Source organism: Tympanuchus pallidicinctus, unplaced genomic scaffold (genome assembly GCF_026119805.1).
Source record: "Tympanuchus pallidicinctus isolate F22 unplaced genomic scaffold, pur_lepc_1.0 scaffold18, whole genome shotgun sequence".
Lineage (NCBI taxonomy): Eukaryota > Metazoa > Chordata > Aves > Galliformes > Phasianidae > Tympanuchus > Tympanuchus pallidicinctus.
Window position 1 is genome coordinate 710,217 of NW_026294699.1, and position 8,464 is coordinate 718,680.

The window sequence follows — 8,464 nt, forward strand, 5'->3', positions numbered from 1 at the left end:
TCTGTAGACTAAACCACAGTTCTTTGCCACAGTAGCCAATTGCTGCATGAAGAGGCTACATCAGCAAACACTTAGGTAGAGGTAAAACCAGTGAGAAAACTCCCAGAGTCTGTTTTAGATTGTCACATCTGCTTAACTTTAAGCTCTTTGCTTTCTAAAGAAGTATGTACTATAATGTGCACATCTTTCCTCCTTACACTGCACACACAACAGTGTTTCCTCTCCTCTCCTCTCCTCTCCTCTCCTCTCCTCTCCTCTCCTCTCCTCTCCTCTCCTCTCCTCTCCTCTCCTCTCCTCTCCTCTCCTCTCCTCTCCTCTCCTCTCCTCTCCTCTCCTCTCCTCTCCTCTCCTCTCCTCTCCTCTCCTCTCCTCTCCTCTCCTCTCCTCTCCCTTTCCTAAGATTTCCTTTTCTGGCACGAATTTTCATTAATTGACAAAACGTCCCCAGCCTTCAGCAGACCTTAATTAAGAGCAAATTGCTAGAAAACAGCAGTATCTTTGGGCATGAGATAAGGTCTTTTCCAGCTGGCTCCCTGCTTGGAATTCCATTCTAGAGTGAGATCTGGAGAATGCTAATTTTGAGAAAATAAAGCATTTTTATTTCTTGAGATTAAACGTTTTGGTTATGCCAATGAAACAATTTCTGTACCAGCAACAGCTGAAATGAAAGCAATTGTCAATAAATACATTTTATTTGCTGACAGTCATTTCATTGCTTAATGCTCCTTAGTATTTCACAAAGATTTCAGAGTACTTTTCAGTATTTCAGTATTTTAGAAGCATAGAATACATAATTGTACAAGCAGTCATTGCTTTCTTAGATGCACTTGTTTCAGCATGCCACATATCACTGCCACAAGCTCTTAACTGTATACAGTTCTGTTTCCCTTAAAAGTCATACATTTTCTCTGACTCTTCTAAATTTTTCTGCTTTGCTTCAAACAAACGTTTTACTATTGCACACTCAAGCAGAGGCAAAAGGCATAATTACAAGCACATGTATGTGAAAGTAAGCAAGTTAAGCAAGTGTATAAACTGGAATTCAGAAACCCTAGAAACAATCCCTGGCTCTGCAATTAGCAGCTGGCTGATTAGAATAGTTTGCCACAGGGTTTAGTGCTGAAAATATCATCTACTGTGATTCCTGACTCAGCTGATTCTAGGAGCTGGTGCTTTGCTGTGAACTAGTACTCAGTTTTTTGCATGAATAGGACAGGATCATAGTCAGACATATTGGCAGGTCATCCATTCTGCTGCAGCCAGTGAGGTGCCCTGGTTCACACTGCAGCAATCAGGCTGGATGCGGCTCTGGGCAGCCTGGCCTGGTGGCTGGCGACCCTGCGCATAACAGGGGGTTGAAGTAGATGAGCATTGAGGTCCTTTTGAACCCAGGGCATTCTATGATTCTATGAACCTCTTACTGTTGATATTCATTATAGTTTTCTGCCTCATGTTCAGGGTAGATGGTTTGCTGAATTCTCCTTCTCTTCCCAGGATCAGAGAATTACCAAGAAATTTCTATGCAGAATGATTTTAGAGATCTAGGTTTGCAACTACAAGCAAGTGAAAGCAAAATACATACCTCCAGCTTGTGACTCTCTTTTGGAGCCACAGAGTTTGAATCACGAATGGTTTATATCATTCTAACTGAAAAACACAACTTTTTATAGACTAGCCTTCCCTCTCAGGTCTCTTCTCTAGCCCCACTGTAGCCCAGCTTCAATTTGCCATTATTTTCAGAAACATTAGAAAAAAGTAATAGCTGTGTCTGAAAAGGTATTCTGCATCAAATACATTTTTCCTGTTACTTTCTTTCATGAGAGTTTAGCCTCTCATCCAAAGCCTATGGAAGGGACACAGTGACTTCAGGCTGTATGGTCTCTGTTGGGACTACAGATGTGCATTGCTCCGCTGAGGCTGTAAATCAGGCTCCCCCTGGCGTTAATGCTGTCAGTTCCTCTGTGCGTATATTGCTGAACTTCTGCAAAGACGTCAAGGAAACAGAAATGGACCATAAGGGAGAAGCTGTTGTGTTCTTGAGACTGTGTGGTCCGAAGCTTCTGCTTCAGAAGATAAGTAGCCCTTTATTCTGTTTCAATTGTGTTTAGAGTAGGCAGTGCAGTTGTTCTAAGGACTACAGGCAAGTCAAACAAGCAACCAGTTATTTTAAACTATTTGTTTCTCTCTTTTTAGCTTTTAGTTAAGAAAAAGAGAAAGCTTCAGTTTCAACTTGGGACAGCAAATATGTTTTCTCTTTATTTTTCCTCTTCACTGGTTATATCCATTTTCTTGTGGTTTGGGACAGTGGCAGCACAAGCACTGAAAATGCACTGCTACATGTGGGAAACTAGCAGTTTTATTTCTGCAGGATTCAAAATCCACATGTATGGAGGTCAGGTGAGAACCGTGCGTAGGCTGCCCTTCTTTTGGTGGTGTCTCTAGCCTGCCAAGCACAACCCAGGGATGGAATTTCCAATGGAGTGTTCAAAAGGGAATTTTTTGGATCTTCTAAACAGGGAATAATGTTCTTATACGTAGTATAAGAATGCTAAGTAGCACAAGTAGCATGTTTTTATACTACAGATAATCTTGAAATAGACTTTTGAATTTGGTATGAGTGTAAGACCTCATCTTTTGTTTCAAGAACCTCCCTGAGGTAAATACAGTGAGAACTGAGATTAACTGTAGTACTGAGAAATAATCCTTTCATGGATGATGCTATCATAGGCAATGATAAGCTGATAGTTGTAGAAACTATGCTTAATATTACAGACCTATAAATGTACTGCGTGCATCTATGTTATACATAGAGAGAATAGAATAGAATCATAGACTCGCAGAATCACCGAGGTTGGAAAAGACCTCCAAGATCATCGAGTCCAACCATCCACCTACCACCAATACTGCCCACCAAACCATGTCCCTTTGTACCACACCAGTGCATTTCTTGAACACCTCCAGGGATGGTGACTCTACTACCTCCTTGGGCAGCCCATTCCAGCATCTGAGCACTCTTTCAGAAGATAAGTACCCCCATTTCTTCCTATTTTTTACCTATTTTTTAAAATATTTTTTTCCTAATATCCAATCTGAACCCCCCCCCAACACACACAAATAGTGTGCCTGTATAGCTCTTTTTGCATTATGAAGTAAGTTAATGTGTAGTTTGCTGTCTAAGAAGTCCCTAACTCATTTCCAGAATGTGTTCTGAACTTCACATTGCAGATTTGCTGCATGGTGATTTCTGTAACTTTTGGTTTGCTATTTCAGCCATTCCACTGAACAGAAGTATTTAATAAGTGATCTACAACTTCATCTACTTTTCAGTACAAACATTGGAATAGAGCCATCATGAAAAACAGAGCAGTAATTGAGCTTGTTTTTAGTTATTTGTAAGGCTCTCCAGACTGTTGGAGTAAAACCAATTATTATGTTAATATCTTACATGTGTCTTTATAATTACCCTGTACATATAAATATAGCACAATTTATAAATGCAGTGGTTGTAAGCAAATTTATGTGAGAAGGATTCATTGTTGAAAAGATCAGGCAGGGATGCAATTCAGCCTTCCAATTCAAATATTAGATTTAAGACACAAACTAAAACTCACCATTAGCGTCTGAGTTTCACTGGATGTGGCAGAGCAACAGCGTCCAGCAGCTGGTTGGTTTAATTCCATTCAAGGCCAGGTCTTTGCCTCAGCAGATTTTGTCAGATCCTTCCACTGACATCCGAAATACGAAGGATTCCTCACTGTGATTTCTGGGATATTTCTTGCTGCTGTTGGGACTCCGTAGGAAAAGCTGCCAAAACTGTGTGGTTATCTTCATGCATCTGGGAATAAGTGGAGATGAAGGTGAATATTTCTGGTTTGATGAGATAGACAGTGATATCATCATCTGGGTAAGCTTGTAGTTTTTGACTTTCTTTTTTTGTTCCTCAGCAAGTTCATTTTATTCTGTTAGGATTTTGAGTTCTCTGCAAAATAGGAATGGAAGATACAGTTGTCATGCCTAAGTGTAGGCTGGTAATTAACTTCTAAAGGAATTTCACTAAAAGTAAGATTGAACTCTTAATTTGGATCTTAATTGAATCTGAAGGGAAAAAAAGAAATCACTCCAAATGATCGCAATTTTGCATTTACAGCAGTCTTTTAATGAAGCATTACATTGTGATATTGTTGAAATCAAAACATTTGATTTTTTTTTTCATTTTAAAAATGAAAGCAGTTTTTTGAGTGTTTGTATAGGTTGAAGAAAGTAATCTTATCAATTCTAAATATATTCTTTGACCTGAAGAATTCTGGTGTTTTCTATTCCGAGTTGAATATTTCAGTTTGAAATCAGCTCAAGTCATTTACCTTTTCATTTTACTGGAAAGAAATAAAAGAAAGTTGTTGATGTTCACGAATAGCTGCTGTGATCTGGCTTGGTTTACCACTGAACCAAAGACTTGAGGAGTATTTGGTCAGCTCCGTTTCTCAATGCCAAATTCTTTTTTCCTATGCAGAAATTTATCCAGCACCTGGCCTAGAAATGTGGATTTCCAGTGCTTTGAAAGCAATTAGATTGTAGAAAAGTGTGTTATTACAGTCTTTCTTTTCAACATTATTCATCCAGTTAGTGATTACTGAGAGTTCCCTAACTCCATCTCTCTCTTTTAGATGTAAAAACTTCTACTCTTCTGACTCATTACTTTACATTTCATGATCTTGAAACAATAATTCCTCATCCTCAAGAGCATGTGGAAACTTAACTTTGTCTAACAAATACCAATATCCAAACATCAGTATCCACTGATTAGAAAAGTAGTTCTTGGCAGTACACCCTGAAATTAAGACTGCTCTAAGAAGTAGGATAATCAGATTAGAAACAGAATCAATTTAAATTTTGGAATAACTTGAGTTTTTTTGTTTTTGTTTTTTCCTGGTACCTCTTTGTCTTTTAATCCATTTTTTAAATGTAACTTTGAAAAACATAGACCCCGTTCTAGCTATGTAAGTAACTACCAATCATTGGACCATCACAGACCCATGGCAATACAATCTGACAGTATTTTCTTACACTGAGACTACAAATGAACCTATATCAGATTTTGCTGTGATTATGTACAGGGAAATGAAGTGCTCTTTCATCTAATCATATTGTTTCTATAAGCATCAATTTGACTTCATTAGTTTAAACAAAAGAAGCAGATTTTACAAATTAAATAGCTCTACGAAATATTAAATTTGTTTTAGACATTTTCATTAACTAACTGAAAAACAATAATGCTTAGATGTTATAATAACAGGAAGGCTTTCTGAGGATTCAAACTGCATGAGCAGTGTATTTAGAATGGTTGAAAAGAATTTCAAAGCATCCCTGTTCAGAGTTAAAGGCGACCAGTTTGTCCAGAACAGCAGAATAAGCCCCATCTGACTGAGTAATGATGCTCAGTTCTACCACAATCATTGGACTTCACTGCAATTTGGTTTCTTTTAGTTCTGGACAAGTTGTCAACATCAGTGCATGGTGTAAAATTTCCCTAAGGCACTATGACAACTCTTTGACTCTTACTATTCTTTGAGTCTGTGATATTTATAGGATTCTATAGTGTCTCTAGTATGACTCTTCAAATCTATGATAACTCTATTATGACTCTGTGATGATTCTATGACTCTATATTGACTCTATGACACTTCTGAGATGTCTTTATGATGACACTAAGACTACTCTATGACCACTCAATGATTCCTATGATGAGGAATTTGACAAGTCACTGATGTCCCTGTGATGCTACAATGACTCTATGACGAATCTTTAACCTTATGATGTCTTTCTGATTACTCTGTGATAACACCTTGATTTTTTTACAACTCTATAATGACTCCAGCAGTCCAGCCTTCAGATCCACATCTCTACAATTCAGAGATAAGGATGTGGTGCAGGACCATGTCAAAGGCCTTGCACAAGGCTAGGTAGATACATCAGTTGCCCTTTTGCCCACCGATGCTGTCACTCCATTGTAGAAGGCCATCAGATGGGTCAGGTGCCATCTGCCCTTGGTGAAGCCATGCTGGCTATTTCAGATCTCTTCCTCATCTTGCATGTGCCTTAACATCTCCTCTGGGAAGACCTGCTCCATGGCTTTCCCACACACGGACAAGATGCTCACCAGCCTGCAGTTCCCTAGGTCTTCCTTTCTCCTTTCTTAAAAACAGGAGTGATAGTTCCATTTTTCCAATCACTGGGGACTTTGTCTAACAACCATGACTTTCCAAAAACGACAGGCTTGGCAACCACAAAGCCAATTCCTTTGGGATCCTGGGATGCATGTCACCCAGCCCCATAAACTTGTACACATTCAGCTTCATGAGGTTGTCTTGGACTTGCTCTGCTCTTATTGTTGGAAGGATTTTGCTCTCCTGAGCCCCACCTAAAGGTTCAGGGATATGAGAGGCATGAGAAGCCTGACTGCCAGTGAAGATTGAGGCAAAGAACTCACTGAGTACCTTAGTCTTCTCTATATCTATTGGAGTCAGTTCTTCATTTTCATCTGTCAGAGGGGAGTACACTCCCTGGTCTGTTACTTCTGACCAGTTTACCTGTAGAATCTCTTTTTGTTGTTTTTCACATCCTTTACCTAGCTCAGTTCCATGTGTGCTTTCCTGATCTCATCTCCGCCGGCATGACTTGCGTCTTTGTATCCTCTATGATGACTCTATGGCCACTCCGTGACTCTGAGACAACCCTATGACAAATCTATGACACCTGATGATGACTCTGACTACTATATTACTCTCTGAGGTCTACATGATGACTTTATGATATATTTGTGATGACTAGGACAACTCCAGGATGCCTCCATGAGGACATTATGTTCATAATATAAGACTCTAGGATGACTCTGTGATGACCCTCAGGCTCTCTAACAACCTCATGCCAGCTCTAGGTCTCTGAGGTTTCTGTGACAACTCTATGACCCTAACACTAACATTAGCTCTAATGGCATTCACCCTAACCACTAAACCTAACTCCCAGTGTTAAACCTAAAACAAATCCAAACCTTAATGATAACCGTAGCCAGCTTCCCTATTCCTAATTCTATCCTGGGACATTTTAAATGTTCCCACGCTGTCTGAAACCGTTCAAATCTGCCCACACTGCGCATGTCCGCCGGCGTGGCCGCGTCCGAGCTCGCTGCCGAAAAAGTCCCCTGCGCACACCGTCACTGAACTACTGCGCATGCTCCTCAGGCCGCTATTGCGCATGTCCGCCGGGGGAGCCATGCAGTCCACATTGGCGCTATTGCGCATGCTCACAAAGGTATCGCTGTCGAAGTCGACGGGTCAGCGCCACTGCGCTTGCGCGCTGCCAGCTGCCGCAGTACTGATATTGGCCTGTGGGTGGCAGCAGAGGGCCGGGCAGCGCCGCGCTCTGTGAGCCTTTAGGCCGCCTCTGTCCCAGGGGAAGCTGCGGCTCCATTGACTGCACGGGGGAGCGCGTTGTGGGCTGCGGGCGGAGAAGGGGGAAGAAAGAAAAAAGGAGTGACACAGAGAGTGGACATGGATAGGGGCAGACAGCAGGCGAGGAAGGGAACAGGACAGAGAGGAGCGAAGGGAAGAGGAGGGCAGCAGTGCAGGAGAAACAAATGTGGGGGCAGCAAGGCAGAGATCGAGATGGGAAAAATCTGGAGGAAGGATAAGGGTAAGGGGCAACTGCATCCATAGAAACACAAAGCAGGACAGGTTGAGACAGAACCAGAGAAAGAAAGGCTGCAAAGATGGTGAGAGGAGGGAGAGGACGTGAAATGGAGGGGTGGTGGGACACAAAGGGACAGGAAGGAAAGCAGAGAGAAGAGACAAGGCAGGAAGCAAGACAGATCTGACAGAAAAGTGTTGGACTTAGACAAGAAAGATGTGGAGACAGGAAGCAGCACAGAGTGAGGGAGAAGTTCGAAATATAATGGACTGCAAGGCAAAAAGAAAATGAATGGCAGGGTCACAGAAAGATTCCCTGCTAGGGGGCAGTGAATACAACAGAGAGACTGCAAGGAAAGGTGAAGAGTAAGAAAACACAATGAAGAGAATAACGGCGTGGGATGCAAGAGTAGGGAAAAGCAGAGGGAGAAGAAGTAGGAAAGAATGCTAGGAAGAGAATGAGAGGTATGGGGGGAAGAAAGCTTGGGAAAGAGATTAGTGACAGGCAGCAGAACTGAGGGATGGAAAAGCAAAAGGTGCTGAGAGGACCAGGACAGAGCAGGAGAATAACAGAGTAACACAGGGACAGAAAAGGAGGGCACAGAGCAGAGAGAAGGCAGAGAGAGGGGCAGGACTGGGAGTGAGAAACAGCAAAAAGAGACAAGAGGCACTGAGGGACAGACAGGGTGAGCCTGTCATGGGGGATAGAACAGGAGTGAGGAAAGGGCTAAGGGACAGCAAGAAGCAGAAAGAAGGACAGGGAGCATGACGAGGAGAAAAAA